Source organism: Natator depressus, chromosome 1 (genome assembly GCF_965152275.1).
Source record: "Natator depressus isolate rNatDep1 chromosome 1, rNatDep2.hap1, whole genome shotgun sequence".
NCBI lineage: Eukaryota > Metazoa > Chordata > Testudines > Cheloniidae > Natator > Natator depressus.
Genome location: NC_134234.1, coordinates 74015856 through 74038741, shown reverse-complemented (window position 1 = coordinate 74038741; position 22886 = coordinate 74015856). Strand labels below are relative to the sequence as shown.

Genomic DNA, 22886 nt, shown 5'->3' with positions numbered 1-22886 from the left:
ACCAAAGGTCCATCCAGCCCAGTATCCTGTCTACTGACAGTGGCCAATGCCAGGTGCCCCAGTGGGGGTGAACCTAACAGGTAATGATCAAGTGATCTCTCTCCTGCCATCCATCTCCACTCTCTGACAAACAGAGGCTAGGGACATCATTCCTTACCCATCCTGGCTAATAGCCATTAATGGACTTAACCTCCATGAATTTATCCAGTTCCCTTTTAAACCCTGTTATAGTCCTAGCCTTCACAACCTCCTCAGGCAAGGAGTTCCACAGGTTGACTGTGGACTGTGTGAAGAAGAACTTCCTTTTATTTGTTTTAAACCTGCTACCCATTAATTTCATTTGGTGGCCCCTAGTTCTTATATTATGGTAACAAGTAAATAACTTTTCCTTATTCACTTTCTGCACACCACTCTTGTTTTTATATACCTCTATCATACCCCCCCTTAGCCTCTTCTTTTCCAAGCTGAAAAGTCCTAGCCTCTTTAATCTCTCCTCATATGGAACCCGTTCCAAACTCCTAATCATTGTAGTTGCCCTTTTCTGAACCTTTTCTAATGCCAGTATATCTTTTTTGAGATGAGGGGACCACATCTGTGTGCAGTATTCAAGATGTGGGTGTACCATGGATTTATAAAAGGGCAATAAGATAGTCTTATTCTCTATCCCTTTTTTAATGATTCCTAACATCCCGTTTGCTTTTTTGTCTGCCGCTGCACACTGCATGGACGTCTTCAGAGAACTATCCACGATGATCTTTCTCTTGATTAGTTGTAGCTAAATTAGCCCCCATCATATTGTATGTATAGTTGGGGTTATTTTTTCCAATGTGCATTACTTTACATTTATTCACATTAAATTTCATTTGCCATTTTGTTGCCCAATCACTTCGTTTTGTGAGATCTTTTTGAAGTTCTTCACAGTCTGCTTTGGTCTTAACTATCTTGAACAGTTTAGTATCGTCTGCAAACATTGCCACCTCACTGTTTACTCCTTTCTCCAGATCATTTATGAATAAATTGAATAGGTTTGGTCCTAGGACTGACCTTTGGGGAACACCACTAATTACCCCTCTCCATTCTGAAAATTTACCATTTATTCCTACCCTTTGTTCCCTGTCATTCAACCAGTTCTCAATCCATGAAAGGATCTTCCCTCTTATCCCATGATAACTTAATTTACATAAGAGCCTTTGGTGAGGGACCTTGTCAAAGGCTTTCTGGAAATCTAAGTACACTATGTCCACTGGATCCGCCTTGTCCACATGTTTGTTGACCTCCTCAAAGAACTCTAATAGATTAGTAAGACACGATCTCCCTTTACAGAAACTATGTTGACTTTTGCACAACTGTTTATGTTCTTCTATGTGTCTGACAATTTTATTCTTTACTATTGTTTCAACTAATTTGCCCGGTACTGACATTAGACTTACCGGTCTGTAATTGCTAGGATCACCTCTAGAGCCCTTCTTAAATATTGGCATTACATTAGCTATCTTCCAGTCATTGGGTGCAGTAGCTGATTTAAAGGACAGTTACAAACCATCGTTAATAGTTCCGCAAGTTCACATTTTAGTTCTTTCAGAACTCTTGGGTGAATGCCATCTGGTCCTGGTAACTTATTACTGTTACATTTCTCAATTAATTCCAAAACCTCCTCTAGTGACACTTCAGTCTGTGACAATTCCTCAGATTTGTCACCTACAAAAGACGGCTCAGGTTTGGGAATCTCCCAACATCCTCAGCCGTGAAGACTGAAGCAAAGAGTTCATTTAGTTTCTCTGCGATGACTTTGTCATCTTTAAGTGCTCCTTTTTTATCTCGATCATCCAGGGGCCCCACTGGTTGTTTAGCAGGCTTCCTGCTTCTGATGTACTTAAAAAACATTTTGTTATTACCTTTTGAGTTTTTGGCTAGCTGTTCTTCAAACTCATTTTTGGCTTTTCTTATTACATTTTTACATTTAATTTGGCAGTGTTTATGTTCCTTTCTATTTACATCACTAGGATTTGACTGCCACTTTTTAAAAGATGCCTTTTTATCTCTCACTGCTTCTTTTACATGGTTGTTAAGCCATAGTGGCTCTTTTTCAGTTCTTTTACTGTGTTTTTTAATTTGGGGTATACATTTAAGTTGAGCCTCTATTATGGTGTCTTTGAAAAGTGTCCATGCTGCTTGCAGGGATTTCACTCTAGTCACTGTACCTTTTAATTTCTATTTAACTAACCTCCTTGTTTTTGCATAGTTCCCCTTTCTGAAATTAAATGCCACAGTGTTGGGCTGTTGAGGTGTTCTTCCCACCACAGGCATGTTAAATGCTATTACATTATGCTCACTATTTCCAAGTGGTCCTATTATAGTTACCTCTTGGACCAGATCCTGAGCTCCACTCAGGACTAGATCGAGAGTTGCCTCTCCCCTTGTGGGTTCCTGTACCAGCTGCTCCAGAAGCAGTCATTTAAAGTATCGAGAACTTTTGTCTCTGCATTTCGTCCTGAGGTGACATGTACCCAGCCAATATGGGGATAATTGAAATCCCCCACTATTATTATTTCTAGCAAGCTTTAGTGAATATAGGCAAATGGCGATTTACAACAGGTGGTAAAGCACCTCAAAGCACTCTACCACCTTGAATTAAACCTTGGAACAGTCCTGTGGTATGTTTTATTACAGTACACCCTCTATTTTACAGACGCATAAACTGATGTACGTAGACATCTAGGACAAAATTTTAAGGAGCTCAGATTTTGGATGCCCTAATGTTGACACCTTGGGCTTGAAGTCAGTGAGAACTGTGGATATCATGTGACCATTGTTAAGAATCACAAAAAAATCACCTTATTGTGACATTGAACAAAAACTTTTAATTAGAATGATAAAAATATTATTATCCCTAAAGCTACACAATCACTTCTTTACTGCAGAGCATCTGCCTAGAATTTTCCGCAGACCCTTGTTGTCTGGCTTCTTGCTAGGTTTTAAATAAACTATACTCATATTCTTACAGCAGGTGCTCAATATCGCAGAAAAATGGACCCTCAGAGTATGTCTACATGGCAACTAGACACCCTCACATCTCACAGGGTCCTAGAGCCCAGGCTCCAGCCCAAGCCCAGATGTCTACACAACAATGAAACAACCTTGCAGCACGAGCCCTGCAAGCCTGAGTCAGTTGGCACGGGTCAGTCATGGAGGTCAAGTTGCTGTAGAGACATACCCTCCGTGTTTTAAGCTTACTCCTAATTCCTTGTCCTGTGGTCCAACCAGTAGACTGTCTAAATATGCCAACAGTGTGCTTGAATTGTAAAATTTAAATTTGACAGGTGCAGCAAAAAGGTTTAATTTGTTTTAAAGAATGCAATAGCCAATGTAAACTTTTTCTAAGCTGGAAAATCTTCATCCTAGGAAGAGACTCAATTGACATTTTCATACAGTTTGCAGTGTTGTTGTAGCCATGTTGGTCTTAGGATATTAGAGAGACGAGGTCGGTGAGGTAATATCTTTTATTGGACCAACTTCTGTTGGTGAGAGAGACAAGTTATAGAGCTCACCCAGAGCTTTTCTGGATTTCTTCTTTAATTTCATGTACCATTACCTACTGGTAATCTAAACCAGTGGTTCTCAACCAGGAGTACATGTACCCCTGAAGGTATGCAGAGGTCTTCCAGGCGGTTTATCAACACATCTAGATATTTGCTTAGTTTTACAACAGACTACATAAAAAGCACTAACAAAGTCAGTACAAACTAAAATTTCATACAATGACTTGTTTATACTGCTCTATATACTATATGCTGAAATGTAAGTATAATATTTATATTCTAATAGCTTTATTTCATAATTATATGGAAAAATTGATTACTTTCTCATTTTTACAGTAATAGTGTGCGCTGACACTTGTATTTTTATATCTGATTTTGTAAGCAAGTAGTTTTTAAATGAGGTGAAACTTGGGGGTATGCAAGACAAATCAGACTCCTGAAAGGGGTACAGTAGTCTGGAAAGGTTGAGAGTCACTGATCTAGACTTTTCCTGCAGGAAAGCAAATGTGTTGACGTGCTCTGCTTAGGAATTGTTTACATGATATTGCCCCTTTCTATGTTGCTTGCAGTAAGAGACTGGTTCCCATAAAGGCACAGATGATACTGTCTGTGATTTGATATGCGAATCATTTTGTATGATCAATATGAAACACTTTAATTGTAACAGTGAATTCTGTCTCTCTACGTTTTTGCTACAGTTGAGCTGCCCCTTCTTTTCATTTTTAAAAGAAATGAGTACTGAAAGAATAAATATTTCTGTCCTGTATAATTAGGGCTCATATGCTCAAAGTTAATTACTTCAAATATAATAATAAATTGGCTCAGTGCTAGCAAAGCTGTCACTTGCAAACAATCTAAACTGAGAGGCAATCTGCACTCCAAGTTGAATCATAGACTTTCATCTCTCATCCCTGCTGAAGTTCTTTGCAGCCTGCATTCTGCCATGGCAATAAGAAATAGAAGGGAAAATCCTCTCTTGATCCTTATATTTCAGGAGCAATGGTTTGCAATCTTATTTCTCATTGATGGTGCAAGACATTAATTATAAGATACATAGGAGAAAAATGGTCATAATGAGCAAGCGTTTCAAAGCAGCTTGGGAGATGGCTACTTCTGAAAGGTAATATTGAATACCAAAACCTAAGTACTGTTGTCATTTTCATTTTATTTTATGTAAATTGGGTACTGGCTTCTCAGGGGAAATCATGGAAGTGAAATTTAACATTCATCTCTCTTCTTAATCCCTTATTCACAATCCTACCGAGTTTCTCACAACCTTAAATGTGATAGTATCAAAAGTGGTTTGCTTGTTTTTTTACAAAGAAGTGTACAGTTTTTGTTTGTTTCTTTATTTATTTTAAGTCATGCTGCTGGGCTCCTACTAGTTCCCACTGAGCTCAATGGAAGCTATTGGATGTTTGGTGCTTTTGAAAATCAGGCCACACAGCTCTTTATTGAGCATATATATGCGTCGGTCAGTTTGGTTTTATAAATATGAACTATAATCAGATGTCTGTGGTTCACCCTGCCTTACTTAATGCTGTATCAACATTCTTATGACAGTTTGTGAGTGAAGATAGTTTTTATATAAAATGCCGTGAAGTTATTTACCATTTTTTGCAACTAGTTCTATGAATTAATCACTAGAACTGTATATGGGAGCATCTATTACCAGACAAATTAGTGAAATGACTCCTAGTGCGAGGGGTGCAGTTAGAGATGACTGAATATGTCCTTAGCAGACCAGTAATGATATTTTGATAATGTAGATAGAGCCCAGATAATGGGGGAGGGGGGAGGCAGGGTTTTTTTTTAAATATATATATAGTCAATCAAAAATCCCAAGTGCTGAAGTGAATGCTAGTCTCTACATTAGACCCTAAATTTCAAATGATAGTAAATTTTGTGAATCTTACAGGAAACCATATTTATTAAATTTTCATGATTTGGAGTGCCTCAAATTTTGGTTGATTAATCTGAGACACTTTTAACTCAAATTCAGGTCATTTTAAGGTGTCCCTTTGTGGCCACTCAAAAATTCCAGCATCCCAGATCACTAGTTACTTTTAGAAATTTAAATCCAAATATATACTGTGTTCAAACATTGAAGATAATTGTCAGGTGTATTTTGGTAATCTTGAATGGCCACATGGTAATGTAAGTAAGGCCATCAGAATTCTAGTGAACATTTGGTTGGTCAAATCCCAGACCTGTTAACCTTCCAGCCATGCTGCAAAGTCCATATTTATTCCCAGGTTTCTTGGCCCAGTCAGATGGGTTGAAAGTTGCAGAAAGGGTTTCTTAGGAGTTCATTTTATTATTGTATTTGCTGGAGGATATATGCCACTTCTTATGTATAAACAGTCAATTGTATATATTTCTGCAATGGCTGCCTAGACTGTAGGATGTATGCCAATAGAGTTTTATAAATTAAAATAAATGATTAATTTAAACAAAATCAATTAAACATGGTGATGGATTTTCTAGTACAAGGAGCCTGTCGTCCTAATCAGGTGAAAAGTTTATCTAAATTTCAGCACACTGTAACCACCATATAAGGTATGTATGGAGCTTCATTAATGAAGGCAATTTAAAAAAAATGGGGGTGAGATTGGTTCTCATAAAAGTTAATGACTGTTGTAAGACTACTAGCTAGAATTAGACATTGTTGTAGCATTAGCTAGATTCAGACAGACTGGAAGAAGTGATCTGCAAGTTTCCACAATTCACTTTTATCTTGACCTGCAACACCCCTGCTTTTCCATTCCTTCACTTCCCTTAAGCAAAGATTGACAACCGTGCCAAATTATGACAGATTGTGTTGTTGATTTGTAATGTGCACTTTTCTTCCCCCAGGGACTATATAATTATAAGCATAACATAGCAATAAGAGAAACGAATTGGAAACCAAATCCTAAGGAAGAGTGGTATTTTAAGAGAATTGAGGTTCTAAATAGAAAGTAGGGATTTATAAATATAAAATTAGTTATAAGACTTAACCCAAACTGGTTCTGCAGCTTTAGACAATTTAGCACAATAAGCAGTCAAAATAAAATTCACCACTTCCCTGTTATAAAAACTTAATTAACAAAATGTATTAGAGTCTCACTTATTCTCCATAGCCTGTTTATTTTGTGTGTATTGTTTTCTAATGTTTTATCTTCCTATACTTTTCTCCCAAAGTCTGTTTCTATCTAGGTGTCACCTAATGTAAGTTATGTCCATCTTTACATGCACTATTTAATTGTAGCTTTTATATTTGCCTTAGTCTCTCTTTTTCATTCTGTACATTTGTGATTCATTTCCTTTTCACGGCTGTATGCCTCTTTCTCCTTCCCCTTGTCTCTGTGTTTATCCACTGTGCTCTTTGACAACTCTATCTTTCTCCACTCTGTCTCTCCTGCCTAGTTTAGTCTCTTCTGCTTTTCTTTTCTCCATGTGCTCTCATGTTCATTCCCAGTAGTTTTTTGTCTATATCCTTGTTTTTCCCCTTGCTCTCAGCTCCCTCTATTTCTACCTCCTTTCATCTTTCAGTCTCTTCATTTTCCTTCCTTTGTGTTTTGTTTTTCCTAATGGAAATCATCTAGCAAACTAGTCCTAGAAATATGGTGTATTCAGAATATAAATGGAGTCTCATTCAAATGTTTCCATCTTAATACAGTTTTGCCAAACCAAGGAGGAGAATGCTTATTGCAAGGACTGTCCATCTGCTGCTTATGAGAAAGGGGATGGACCACCATAAGCACACAATATGAATATTTTCCATTTTAGTTTAATGACAGATACATGTGAACATCAAAGGGGTAATAAAACCCAAAATGCAGTTGCTCAATGACATCTGATGATTGCCAGTTTATGAGTTTGAGCATATGTAGAAAAGCCTGGCAACAGGAGCAGTACCGGTTCAAGAAAATAAGTCCCTGCAAATTCTTTAAACTGAGCCCACTGACTGTGAGGCAAAAAATTCACTCTGCGACCTCCTACAATTCCATCTGCTTCAAATTCTTTTGCTTAGCAAGCTATGGAGTTGGGTATGCATGTGTGTTTCTTTCCATTGCGGGGTGATGAGGAAAATAGAATGTATCCAAATCTAGTGCATTTGTAAAGATCACTAGGGGAAGAGTGGATGGAGTTCTTCTGGTAAAAAAAAAAGAGGATCGGAGAAAATGGGTCCAAGACACGTCTGTGATATAAGGGAGAGGCACCCTGATTCGCCACCAACAAGTTTTGCCCTTAACATTGTGCAACACCATAGCATGAGTAGGAAACCTAACACCAGAATTTCAATCTGCCCTGATCTCCATGCTGCTGCAAATCTGGCTTCACTGTCTGAACCAGCCCTGAACAGGACGTTTCTTTCTTTTTCTTTTTTTTTTTTTTTTTGCAAAATTCAGGCAGAAGGAGCTGCATAGAATGCATTGCTAAAAATATGTGTGATGCTCAGCAAATTAGAATGTTAGCATATCTAAGAAAATAGTTTAAATAGAATGGAATTTAAAAAATCTACATAGGGCCCAAAACAGAAAATAAAATTAGATGTTGTCAGGTGCTTATTGTTTCTTGGAATGCAGTTGACCAGTTGTACAGTATAATAGATATGGGAAGATAGTTTGGTATGTTCTCTATGGTATAACTTAAGAAAGTGCCTTATTTGATAGCTTGGTACCTTCGTTCTTTGCCTTTGATGTGCTGCAGTGATAACTAGACTATAAGAAATGCTGTGTAGGAGAAACTATTTCCTTCAGGGAATTTAAAAATACAGATAATTCATCAGTGTGCCCCTCACAGTCAAAGTACTGACCTCCGGGAATGATTCATAAAGATGATTGCTGCTTACCAAGGCAGGTAAGGTGTTGGCTAGATATCACTAAGTAGGCTTTCTTCACCAAGGGACAAGCTAAGTGTTACACGGAGACTACTCTTCTTTTTTTTTCTTTTTAACCTCAAACAGAGTTGCTCTCTCAACTAGTGCACAGATATATCTTTTCCCTTTGGTCTTGATTGTGTCCTGGGATTCCTAATATTGCTCCTTCATAAGATTGCAGGATGAAACTTCTATCTAGGCCTCCAGCTCTCCTGACTCTAACCCACTGTTTCCACCTCACCTCACCTAACATAAAATATAACCTCAGCCTCTCCCCTTAGACCTGAACTGGTTTAAGCTCCTCCCATGAGAAAGAACAGAGCTTAACCTCTTTACAGAAAATTTCCATGAAAATTGAATAATCACTCAAGGATGTACACAATGAAAACGGTAGCACTGCAAATCAACTCCCAAGGAATGGTTTTCTGCCTCAAGACTGTCTCTATTTGGTAAATACCATGTATTGCCAAAGAAAGAGTGTGTATGAAAAATCGTTCAGAAAAGATCAACGGCAAAGTCAGAAAAGTGACCACATGGAATGACTTTAGCCATTCTCTGTGCCATTCACCTTCCCACTATACCACTCTTAAGACATTCAGGCATAATACCAGCAAAACTTGTGGTTCGTCATGAGTGATAAAGGGATAGAATAGTTACTCTGTGAGTGACCTGATAATGAAACAATTTCACTCCAAAATGAGCTCCCCTTTTGGAGGATTAAACACAATCACCACAAGATGGCTCCCCAGCTTCTTCAGATATATTGTTTTTCTGTCAAGCCACTCTCCAGTGAAGACATTGATTATCTTTTAGAAGTCTGGAGTATAACTGAGTGGACTAAGGATTAGAGCCTTGTCTAATAAAATAATAGCTATTTTTACATAAAAGCCCAGGGGATCTCTGTGAAAGGTAATTCTGTTACTTTAATTTTTGTACCCCATAAAAGGCTGTTATCTAGTTTGTGCCTCTGTTCATTTTTTTTCTAACAGACAAAGATTCGCTCAGAGAATTCAAACTGATTTGGAGTTTTAAGCCTCTTGCTTTTAAAGGCTAAAGCAGCTTATGCTCCTAAGATTTTTAAGTTTTTTAAGTACCGAGAATTTGAATGTCAGAGTTTTTTATTATATTTGCTTGTCCTAAATTTGTGGAAAGTAGATATAAAATAAAAGGTCATGAGTCATGGTGTATGGTAAGCTTTGGACAGGATACAAATAATCTGGAATCAAAGTAGGTGTATACTATTCTGAAAAAAACAAAAATAAAACAACATCATCTTCTCTCTTCTTATCTACCTTGACAAGGTAGAGACTTTGCAATCAAAACAGATTAGAGATGTCATGATTCAGTTAGTTACAACAGTTTACATACTTTTTAAAACAAGCTAGCAGTTCTGCGTGAAATAGGTGTGGTGTTTCTCTGCAGCTATCTACCTCTGCTTGGAGGAGTAAGAACTAGAAAGTGTATCATTACAAAATAAGTTGATAACAGAACAATATCTTAGTTGTGGCACAGGGTAGAAAAAGACAGACTTTCGTTTATGCAGTGGAAGAGTTTGTTTTCCTTATAAGATCAGATGCAGCAGTTCTGGAAACTTAATTTTTCTGATGAAGCAAAATGCATATAAGTGTTTATGCTTCTTTGAGTGGCAGGTTACTGACTGTTTTTGGACTTCCCAGGTAGAGACAGTGTTTCTTCTCAATAGCTCAGTTTATCAAAATCAATGTACTTCATTCAGATTTACAAGAGGCTGGACATCCAGCTATCTCTTTGTGAGCATGGATGGGTGCCTGTGCATACCCAGAGAGAGAGATGATAAAAATGCAGATCTTTATTAGATTACATCACCTGGAATGACTCCATTTTAGCACCAGGAGGATATCACAAGTGGATTAGATGTGCATGCCAAAACCTTTTCCAACTTTTTTGGGGGGGTCCTAAAAATATGTGTAACAAAATTACATATAGCTAACCAGGACCACATGCAATCTATTTTTTATCAAAACAGTTATTAACTATGTGCTAACATTGTATTATGGTACAATCTCAATAACTAATAATGGGCCAACTTTTCAAATGTGGATGCATGAAGTTAGACATATAAATCAGAGTTAATATATATAAATGTATATGTGACTGTGCATTTACCAAATTTCTAATCTGTTTATTTAAAAGTGTAACCTTTAGAATGTAAAGGTTTTCTCAGATTTGGGGATAACTTTTTAAAAAGCGTTTATATGGGTAAGCAGTCTAAATCCTACTGACTTTCAAAGAGATTTAGGCTCCTATGAGACAGATTTACAAACTATATATTAATACTAGGCAGGAGACAGGTTTTCCATCCCATGAACATTTTCAAGATATCAAAAAATGTTCCCATTGCAAATCACAATGCAAACATTTTTTTTTATGCTGGAATGAAGAGAGTCCAATTTTTGTAGTGTACAGTAGCTCCTACTACAATACAATCTATGCAGGAATATGCTTAGTAGAACTTTACAAAATAGTCATAGCAAATAGTGAACTTAGCTTCTCTTCTGTTAATGAATTAATTTTGAAGAGACTCTGGTTCATTTATTGTTATTCTTCAACAGGAATCTTATGTGAACACATTTCTGCCCCTTGGTTGCTAGTGAATAATCAAAAAGTTCACAATGATTTATTAATTCTTCATGGTCTGTGATTGGTCACCTATATCACATGGCATTTTTTCTCCTCCCTCACTGTCTGAGTGAAGCTTGTTAAATATCTGAAAAATGAATAGTATAGCATATATTTAAAAAAGTGAATACCATATGCTTTTATTGTATGCAGTGTTGTTGTAGCCATGTCAGATTCAGGATATTAGGGAGGCAAGGTGGGTGATATAACATATTTTATTGGACCAACTTCTGTGGGTGAGAGAGGCAAGCTTTCCAGCTTACACAGAGCTCAGGTCCTGAAGAAGAGCTTTGTGTAAGCTTGAAAGCTTGTCTCTCTCACCAGCAGAAGTTGGTCCAGTAAAAGATATTTCCTCACCCACCTGGCCTCTGTAACATGCTTTTATTCACACTCTAATATTCATGTTCACATGAGAATACAGGCATTTAAAAGAAGATCAGCTATTTTTCATGCAAACCTAAAATTGTTTGACTAAATGTTTATGAATGGTACATGAAAAGGGGCACAAATATAATAGAAGCATACATCTGTTTAGTGTAAACACTATTTTGCAGTATTTATCTAGCTCTAATGCTTAAAAATCATCCAGTTGAAAATGTAGCCCTCCTCTTCCTGATGTCACAAAAACTTTTCCCTAGAGCTGATTGGAAGGTTAACTAGTCTTTATATTTCATGACATTTGAGCTGTTGAAACTCCTATGTACCCAATCAGTTCTTAACTTTTGTTAATATAGAGGTAATGGGTTACAGCAGTCTGTTATAATATCCGGTTTCTGCTTCTTTTCAGGGCCTGTCTAATGCTAATTCTGAGGCAACCTTGTTTCACACATGTTACTCTCCCCTCTCCTTTCTTGTAATGATCTAAGTCACACACTCCTCTTTCTTAAACATCAAATAAATTGTGTCAACTGTGTCAAAACTTTATTTCTTGAAGGTGAGGAAATCTCCTCTTCTTCAGGAACTTCATAATTGAATGAAATTCTTCTCTCTGGTGGGGTTTGTTTTTTATTTGTCATCACTGTTGAAGTACTTGTCTGATTTCTTCCTTTCTATGTTGGCCACATCTTCTCTTTTCTCTAGCTTCCATCTTGTTCTGAAGGTGTGTTATGACCTGAGTTTTTGACACCAACAACTTGCTCTCATTTCATTCTAAGCTGCAGTCAGTCAAGGATGTGCTAATTTATCACCCCCAACAGAAAATCGTGCTCAAAACATGAGCAACATTTAAAAGTAACAGGATCCCAGGAAGTCTAATACATTTCTAGTCTCAACTATTTTCACCAGTCTGTTTTAATTTAATGTTTATTTAAGCAGGCTGTTGCAGAATGTGATTATTGTGATTGTTTGTTGTTTTCCTTAGATCTGTAACTCTCTTGTTCTTTTATTAAGAGTAAAGTGTTTGTGTCTAAAAAAAGTTCCTTTTAAGTCTGTGTTTCTTGCTTTCCTGCCACTTTGTCCCTGAAGGCTTTATCTAGAAACCTGAGCTCCCACAACCAGTACAATACATTTGGGAGAATGTATATAAGCAATTGGAGCTAGGGAGGGATATGTCACTGGTTCCAGGGCCTACACATCTGGATGGTAGGGTCCCACTGCCCAAGAAGGTGATCAAGCATGGGGTCTTCACCTGGAAGTGGGCCTGAGAGACCCAGAACTAGGAATAGTCACCAGTCCCTACCCCAAGCCAGAGGATTTAGAACCACATGGGAGTCAGTGTTTAGACCAGTCACAACAAACTGGGGTTCATCCAAAGGGAAGGACTGGCCAGGTTGTGACAATCCTAAGGCCAGGTGGAAAAGAAATTTCAAGGGTCTTCCAGATTGTAAAAAGAGCCAGGGAACTGGGAAGTTCAGGTTCAATTCAAGATTAGATTGGCTACGTTAGTGTCAACCCAGCGTAACTCCATTGCCATTGCTAGAGCTACTCTGTGTTTTCATCAGAGTAAATGGAAATTCTGGCCCAAACAGAATGTTACCATTAACTTTAAAGGGTGCCATATTGGGCCCATTTTACACATATATTGGTTTGGCTAGAAATAGAAACCCATATGGATAGTTATTTTTAAAAATAACATGCTAGATAACAAGCAGCATTCTAATGTGCTTGCATTCTTCCTCGGGATCATGTTCTAACCCTCGTTTCCTCTTCCCCACCCCCATTCTATAATACATACTAGAATACAATGTATAGCATAGGCTTAGTCTCACAAAAGGAATTATTTCAACTGTTGTTTGATTATTACATAGTTTACACTCAATTCTGAGGTAGAATTAGTAAGCTCCTTTGCTAATGACTTCAACAGGACCAGGATTTCACTCCTTATTTTTATTAATTTTCAAATATATGAAATTTACAAATTTTGATTTTTTGACCAACTTGAATTAACCCCTTTGTTGTTCGATGACTTTTTCTGTAATATGACATGAAAACACGTACGTGTTGACATATGCCACGAGTAAAGTGAGTGCTGCCCATGTGGCCCCTGGAAATATTTGTAATAATAATACTGTAATAATTGCAGTAATATTTGTGCAAGGCCCTCCAGCATTCATTGTATGCAGCATTCAAGGATTTAAGTATTGTGGGTGTGATCCAGAGTTAATTGAAGTCAGTGGGAACCTTTCTGTTGACCTCAATGAATTTAGATGAGACCCTGAGACCAAAGATGGGATTATGATGATACACAATCTTCAACGTTAGCAAACCTGTAGCAATATGTCTTAAGCCTGAAGATTCATTCAATGAATTTATTGTTCCACAAGTGAACTTGGAAAATCAGTAAGCCTACTTCTCCATAGAGTAACTCCATTACATACTCTCAAGAATCTTGGGAATTAAGGGGTATTGTTTAGGGACAAAGAGTCATGTAGTTTCATGCCATCCTTTTGTTCTGTTTTGTTTTAAAGCAGAACTCCCCATTGAAATTGTTTTAAATTGTCTCTAGTGAATGATGAAAATCACTACTGCTGTAGGTTTTTTCTCCTAATTTTGGAAAGTATGGGCTTACTTTTAAACTCTTCAGCAAGGACTTTTTTGTGTGTGTGCAATGTGCTAGTAAATATGTGTGCAAATATTAACCCTTGGTAACTAACTATATGATTTGCAGCTTAATGAAAATTAGAAGCCACTCTTCAAGATCAAGCAATATGTTTTTTTTTTCAATTCCAAACAGAAATATGGTCCTAGATAAAATTTATTCTGGATGGTGACATGTGGAATGTAACCCTCCAGCACCTGTCAGGGAAGATATTTCCTCATCCCTTTGGCATAATCCTTGAGCGAAGACATTACAGGTAAACTCAGATTGGACTTCTCTTTCTACTCAAAATGGATTTCTCTTAGCATGAGTCACTGAAATTTACAGGAGTTCCTATAACTCTGCAGCTACTCTATCCCTGTTCCCATAGAAACACAGTACCTAGTATGGGAGATAGTGCTTTAAAATAATCACCGTTTCATGAAAGGGAAACAGGTGTTTGTAAAGTGATGATTATCTTAAAGCACCTGATCCTGTTTCCAATGAGTCTGACAGCAGTTCCATCAGTATGGGAACAGGAGTGCCATCCAGCAGCAAGATAGTTTAAAATCTTTTTTCAGTTCTCTGGCTAAAGTTCAGTGCTGCAATGCAAGTTTCCCCAGAGTTCCAAAATACTTCACAATCCAGTAGGCTCCTGAAATTTCAGCCTTCTTGATTCTGCTTTCCACTACAGCTTCTTTGCTGCAACAAAGTGATTTGGCATTCATCTGAAGGACAAATTTTTCAATGGAATGTTGGCACGTCTGTGTGGCGTACCCTATATATAGGATAGCACTGAAAATAAGTTTTGATGAATATACCTAGTACCTCATGCTGTATTCAATTGGTTAATTTTGGTACAAAAAGTAGTAAAAACCACATTAGGCCTGAATTACATTCTTTATGATTTCAAAATTCTCATTTGATTTATACAGTTATATAAAATTAGTTCATACTGTCTGAATGGATGAAATGGTGAATATCAAGCTCCAAATAAAGCTAAACATAAAATCTTAACATTCTTCTCCTAATTAAGAATTTGGTTTAGAGGTGTCCAAAAATGTATGTACACTAGATTCAAACTGTACTTTTAAAGCAACACATAGATCATGTGTACATGAGGAAAAAATGTGTATTTTTAGTATACTAACATCTTAAAATCCTAGTGTAGAAAAAGAAAGTCATAGATTTAACACATTAACTGGCTGAAGTAAATCTATGTAATATGTGTTTAAAAATATACCATTTTACCTAGTGACAATAAGGCCATTAAGAGCCAGATTCTGTTGCCTTACACTTAATATTATCTTTCCCCACAAGCAGTTCCATTGAAAGCAATACTTTCAGTGGGAATACTTGTAGAGTAAGGTGCTACTCACTGTGATTGAGGGTGATAGAATTAAACCCAAAATGAGGCCAAATCTCGCTTTTAGTGACACCAGTATTAATTGGGAGTATCTTCATTGAAGTCCCTGAGATTTCCAGCTCAATGCACTCCAGACTTATATCCATTTAATGGATAGCAGTATATGGTACAGTATTTTTTTTAAATTACGGTAATATACTGTGCCTTTGGAACATACAAATGGCCATGCCGTGAACTGAAGAGTGGGGTATTTTCATTTTTTCATGTTATTTTTATTATGGGTTTTGAGCCACTGTTCCCTAATACTGGAGTACAAGAAACATTAAATGGCTTTTTCAAGTGATTAAAGGCTGAGATGTTAGATAACCACAAAAGCCATTTATTTTAAATATAGTCCAGTTCTGTGAACATTATTCCTACTATGACACTATGAGCGATCAAAAAATCCGACATTTTAAAAATATATGAGCACTGATTTTTCTTTGAGGGTTTGAAACTTCACTGTTGAGACCTTGTTTTCAGATTATCCAGTTCTGTCTTTACTCAGATGCTGTGTGAATGGGTCCATGTAAGCCAGACAGAAATAGAGATGACACTTGGGCTGTAACTCAGATACTGGGTCTTGGAATTCCATAATGATATGGGGTACATGTCTCAAGTGGGAGCAACATTTTGGCTTTTGATATTGAATCCTGGACTCTCTGTTTTTAAGGATTGTGTCCCAGGTACTATTTTCCAAATTCTGTGATATACCAAGGAAATTGTTTTAGCATCCTTTTCATAGCAAAAGTTTGAGGGCTGTTCTATTAAAATAAATAGGGCCTTCATGCTAAGTGCAAGTAGTTCTAGAGTCCTTAATGTACAGGTAAGCAGTAACAGGTCATGAGTATCAGCAGGTAATGTGGATGGATATTCAGTCAATAACAACAGAAAAATGGCTGCATGTATTCAAGTAAGACAAATATTCCAGCAGACCCAGATACAAAAAAATTCTGCAGATTCATACACTAGCCTGTTGGACTTACACAATCCTATCTAAATACTGTTTGAGAAGATATGACTGTTCAGACTGTTTTGGTTATGAGCCTGGAAATATAGTATTGTTTATCAGTGAAGCTCTTAAACTATCAGCACCCTTGTCGAGAAAGAGATTTTTGGCTAACTTTTGCTAGGTCAGTGACAATAACACTAGGAAAATGTTTCTTACAGAAAAGGCAGCCAGGTGGTTTAACATGAAATTAGATATGTTGCCAGACTCAGCAGATAACTGATAATATGATTGAAATTCAGGATACTTATAAATAGGAAACAGTGCCTGAAATAGAGTCTGGGTCACTGAAAAGCTGCTTTATACTGTGATGTCATCTGCATCTTGCATTAATTCAGAAACATTGATTGTGTCACAAGGATGACTTTGATTCACTGTGCCACTTTGGAACTTTTCAGTGGCTTCTACTTCTAGAAAATAGTGGAAAAATAAGTCTCAAATATGAATTATTCAGCCTCTCCACAGCTCTGGAGAGCCCTGGCTGCATTATAACTAATATAGGTCTGTTGCACGAGGAAGCAAGATTTGATGAGCCTGCTGATGCGGTCTTTACCTCTTACATACGATGTAGGTCAGCTCAGCAAGGCTTGCTGGTCAGAGCCAAAAAGGGGGAATTGAGAGGGGCAAGGGTAGAAGGATCTGCATGTTCATGGAATTGCTGTCTACATGCCCTCCTAAGCGTGAATACAAGCTGAATGGAAACTGCTGTAGCTGCAGCTTTGACCATAGAGTGGCTCTACTGCTACTGTGCAGAAGATGGGGATTTCTCAGCCTGCGTGACACCAGCTACTTGACCTTGGAACGGAGAGGAAGGTTTCCCCTTAAGTGCAGCACTCAAGTATTTAAAACTAAGATTGAATGCCACTTTGGACAGGGATTCTCAGCATTGGTCTTACTATTTCCTCACAAAAGGTCTTACTATTTCCTGCTGATATGGGAGCCCAAGGAACACAGTAAGGACACAACTGTACTAACAGGTAACACAAAAGAGAAGTCCTGACTCCAGAGAATTCACAATCTAGGATTTAGAGACGATGTAATATAACACTTCTGGAACCTTTTTTCAGTTTTGTGAAATTAGTTTTCTTATGTTTTTCACATATAGAGTAAAGGCAGAGAGGGTGCAAAAGAACGAAGTTACAATGAGCACCTTCTAGTCCAATAATAAATACATTCTCAGGGCAAACGTGCCCAACTCCCTGTGTGGGTGGATAGGGCCTCAGCTACAGCAGAACTGATGAAGCTTTGCTCCTCAGTGGAGCAGAATTTGGGTGTCCCACAAGGAGATCAGAATCACCTGTTTGCAGTGGAGCTCAGCTCCTCAGAAGCATCTTGTGCCCAAGGCAATGGGGGATTGGGAGAGTGGGGATGGAGCTAGTGATTTTGTGACTAGATGGAACTGTCTTGTATTTCCAGCCTGGATGGAGTGAAGGGCAGACTAGCAGTGGGGGCTACTAGTGGCTTTCATGCAACTTTGGGGAAAGGTCTTTCACTCTTACCCCTTTGCCCGCCTTTCCAGAACACGGCCCTGTACCTCAGGCTGTGTACTGGATTTAAGTTTTGTCAATTTTAGAGACTTATTAACAGCTCTTAACTACTTGTCACTGCTAAATAATTAATGAGCAGGATACAAAATACTTGTAAGATTTTTTTTTCCTATCAGTGAAGATAAGGTATGAATCAAATACTTTACTATTCATATAGATGTACAATGAAACCACAGAGACAGGGAAATGATCTGCTTCATGCAGGGACATAATGTCCTTTCAAATATGCTCAGGTTATACTTGTTTCGGAATCAAAACAGTCAGAAATATATGTACTGTAGCCAGGGTTACTCATTAATCAAGAATGCTTTAAGTGCACAGTTGTTTCAGGAATGAATGGGTCAGGGACCACAAACAAAGTATAGACCAATCAATCATATCTTAAATCACCATGAGCTGATCAATAAATAATAAAAGTGCTTTTAAAAAGAAAAAAAATGACAGGATGGTCTTGTGGCTGTGTCACTGGAATGAAACATAGGAGGTCTGGAGCCCTGCCACAGACTTTCTTTGGGGCTTTCTGGGCATATTATTCAAGCTCTATGAGTATGTCTACACTGCAGTGTAAGCACAAGGTTAGTGGGACTTGAGTCAGCAGACCCATGTTAAAGAACCCTGGCTTGAGCATTTACACTGTTTCTTAAGCCTACATTAAGACTTCTCTAACCTGTGCTCAAACCTGGGGTTTTGGTGTCAACACTCCCTGCATACAGACCCAAGTCAAACCAACAATACCACAGAATCCCTAGCTTCTTCCTGAAATGTGGCCACTCTAGCCCCTTAACTATAATGCACTGTGGGAAAACTTTACTGCCCACCCTGCACTTACAAGAAGTTTGAACAGCCCGCTAATGCAGTCAGCAGATCAGTGGGTTTTGTCTGTGTATTCCCAGCTCCCGGAACCAGCAACAATGAGGAAGTGTCTTCTGAAGAACTTCTTTTGTTTGTGCTTTCACTCCTGTGTCAGGAAACCGGCAGGTGTGCTGGTGGTGCTGCTGGACATTATAATGGCATTTTATGTCCACCAAAGGCATCTGAAGGATTTAATGATGAAACAGCAGGCAGAGGAGGAGTAGCAGGCAAAAGAGGAGGAATGCCGTGGCATGGCAGACTTGCACTGGCAGAATGCTGCTCAGTACAATTGGCATAACCGCTGATGCCCCCTATGTAGACTGGCATTTCTGCTGCAGGGACACAAGCACTGACTGGTGGGATCACATCATCATTCAGACCTGGGATGGCCAGCAATGGGTCCAGAACTTTTGCATGAAGAAAACTACATTTTTGGATCTTTGAGCAGTTTGCCCCCACCCTCCAGCATAAAAAGACACAACTGAGGACACCCTTGCTGTTTCAGAAGCAGGTTGCTATAACCAGCTGGAAACTGGCTACCGCAGGCTGCTATAGGTCCATTGCCAACCAGTTTGGTGTTGAAAACTTGACTGTGAGTAAAGTGATGGCAGAGGTTTCTGAGGCAATCAGTTGTGTGGTTTACCCCAAGTTGGCTGGCATTAAAGATATAAAATGACTGTTTGTTTTTTTTCAAGTTTAGCATCCTAAATCCTTTAATGGGATATTCTGTATCTGAAGTTTCAGAGGAAGGTAACCTTTACTCCCATAACCTCACAAAACCAGGCCAATTTGCACAATGTTGTCATGAGACAAAATTACTTGAGGATCTTTGTTTTGATCAGTTTATGTGCTGATGCATGGAACTGTTTACCCCTTTTTCAGTGAGCATAATTACAAATGTTGTTATTGATCATAAAATAAATCCAGTTTTATAAATCCAGTTACTGGATTTAAATCTATGCTGGTGAGTTTTCCAGACTGACTATATACTATATGATGTATTTGCTTTTATTTGTTTTAAATTTGTTATTTCCATCTAGTGATCCATTATTTCATTGCATGACCTCTTAACAGTATTATATATGTGTATGAAGCATGTGTGTATGCATATCCACAGATGTTGTGGTGTGATGCTTGTTTTATTATTCACATAATCTCATGTACCAGTGACCACTGCGCCTATACAAATTCTTCTCCCCTGGGACTACTTCCAACATTCCTAGTCTCTGAACAGATCCCTATAGCCACCAATTTTGTTTTCAGATCAACCTGCCACAGAATTCTTCTTTCCTCTTCTTTGCTTCAAATTGGAAAGTTGGATGGGGAGGGTATGAGGCAAAGTTAAAAGCATGCTTCTAGAGAAAATCAGCATTGATCTTCCTTTTCAAAATCACTTACAGGATTTTCAGGATCTGACCAAGCAAATTTCCATGAAACTGCCACTGATAAATTAGACAGAATATTCATTATGCATCTGATAATGCTCATCATGTATATTAATGATACACTGTCTCTCCTATATGAGACTCATGAACTGTTTTGTATAATGATTTTTTGGGGTGAAATATATCTTTTCCACAGTATGTCTAGTATATTGGCACTCTCAGTCCTCAATAACATTTGGAAAGAGTTGACTTATCTCCCATTGGTCTTTGAATAATTGTACTGTTTTTTGTTTGTTTGTTTGTTTTCTAAGCACATAGAAGCCCTTATTCAGGAAAGCACTTAAGCATGTTCTTAAATTTAAGAAAGTGCATGCCAAGGTCCCATTGATTTCAAGCTAAGCAAATAAGCTTAAGTGTTTTCCTATATAGGGATGCTCTACTGAACTGGACTCAGAAGTTGTATGGCAGAGATTGCATTTCAGTTCACTTATTCATGTTGCACTCCCTGTCAGTAACTGGCCCAAGCTGGGGAAGCTAATGAACCAACCAGCAGACCAAATTTGGTGATGTATCTTGGTCACGTGCCACCTGAGCTACATTGTGCATATGCTAAGAAGAAGACCAGTAGGGAAAGTGTTATTATCTCATTTGCCTTTACCCTTCTGTTTACCTTGCCCTTTATTTATTCTTTGTTTCTCACCCTTTTCACTTCTAATTTTGGAACAAAATGAGAAAAAAATCAGAGTCCTAACTCTCATGTTACAGATCAGAATTCAGTTTACGATGCCTTATGAATTTTTGTCCTATACATGGGGTTGGTTTACTCAGTACTCAGTGGTGGTTCAGGAGCCAAAAGAGCCACAGTAGTGTGAGTTTATTGTTTCACTTACTACAGTTCTATGTATTCATATTTAAACAGTCTGACAGGGGAAATATTTAGTGTTATATATTATTCTAACATAAAAATGACCGACCAAGTATTTTTATTTTATCAGCTATAATTGGTTAATAACATAGTAAAAACATCTTGCTTGGTTAATAATTAAATCCCAGAGTGTTGTATATCATGTGCTGCAAAGAGCCACAGGAGATGCATTAAAGCACCACTTGCAGCTCGTGATCCTGAGTCTGAATATCACTGGTTTAAAGTATCACTCTATCATGCAGGGGTGGGCGATAATTTTCACAGGAGGGCCACTCCACGAATTTTGGTAAGTCATCATGGGCCGCACATTTCTATTATATTAATGGAGATGGTGCAAGGTCTGGGAAGGAGTTAGGATGCATGAGGGGGCTCCGGGCTGGGGCAGGGGTTTGGGGTTTAGGAGGCGGTTCTGACCTGGGGCACGGGGTTGGGGTGTGGGAAGGGGTGCGAGGTTCAGGCTCTGGCCGGGAGGCACCTACCACAGGTGGCTCCCGGCTGGTTGGAAATGGCCCAACTTGATGATCACTTTAGATAAGCTATTACCAGCAGGAGAGTGGGGTGGGAGGAGGTATTGTTTCATGGTCTCTGTGTATATAATGTCTTCTGCAGTTTCCACAGTATGCATCCGATGAAGTGAGCTGTAGCTCACGAAAGCTCATGCTCAAATAAATTGGTTAGTCTCTAAGGTGCCACAAGTGCTCCTTTTCTTTTTGAGAAACTGTGCTACACTTTGTTTTCTGAGCTGGCACAACATGCTGTCTCAGGTTGCAATAGCAAATGATACCCAGATGCCAGTGTATCATTTGGAAATAGTTATAAACTAGTAGTGACAATTGGACTTGCTATTGGAGAACTGCTCTTGCATTATTCTGGGAAGACACAATGAATAATGTGGGTTCTTCTGCATGCTGATTTTCCAGGTCTAGATATTTTTTTCTCAGACTTTGGTGCCTCTCCAGTTTTCCAAGATAATGAAATAAAATAAACCGTGTCACTGTAACAGTAAGTTCATTTGCTAATTCCATTAATTCTCACAGGATGCATGTCATTTGGACCAGCTGATTTATATATCTTCACATTTTCCAAGCACCGCTTGTTTTGATTTTCAGAGGTACCGAGACCCTTCAGTTTCCATTGCTTTCAGTGGAATTAGTGTGTGCTCAGCAGTTATGCAAATTAGGCCACTTACATTTGTCTGAATATGGACTTAGGTGCCTAATTTTAGCCTCTCAGGTTTAAAAAATATTTGCCTTTAATTCTCCAGTCTTGTTTTAAAGACACTATAATGTAGATCACAGGGGAATTTTTAGCAACTTCTTTGGCTGTTTTCTGAACATTGATAAAGTTGTTTGATCTTGAGTGAGCAAAGTCATATGGTGACATAATTCTTTCCCCTAATTCTTTAATGTTTCGGCACTGAAAGATATCCCAGGTGATGTAGGCAATAAACATATTGGTGTAATGCCTATTGAGGCCTACTTATCAATGATCTATTGCTGCCACACTACTGGCGTCCATAAAATTACTATGCCATTGCAATACTTACTACCAAGGTAGTCAAGGAAATTAAAGTTTTACCACCACTGTCCTAATGAAGTGAAGACACTAAGTAAGAAAATCTTGGTGATAAAGAATCACGCATGTGGGCAGATTTTGATGCATTTGCTCACGTTGAGTGGTACCTTG

At 38.2% G+C, this 22886-nt stretch overlaps 1 long non-coding RNA gene across 1 annotated transcript in view; it reads left to right on the top strand.

Moving 5' to 3' along the window:
• Positions 1-4605: 4605 nt before the first annotated feature.
• The window catches only part of LOC141982223 (uncharacterized), a 71545-nt gene continuing 53264 nt past the window's right edge, over positions 4606-22886 (top strand). The window contains exon 1 of the long non-coding RNA XR_012637989.1: positions 4606-4659. This is a non-coding gene — a long non-coding RNA (uncharacterized LOC141982223). The remainder of the gene's footprint in view (positions 4660-22886) is intronic.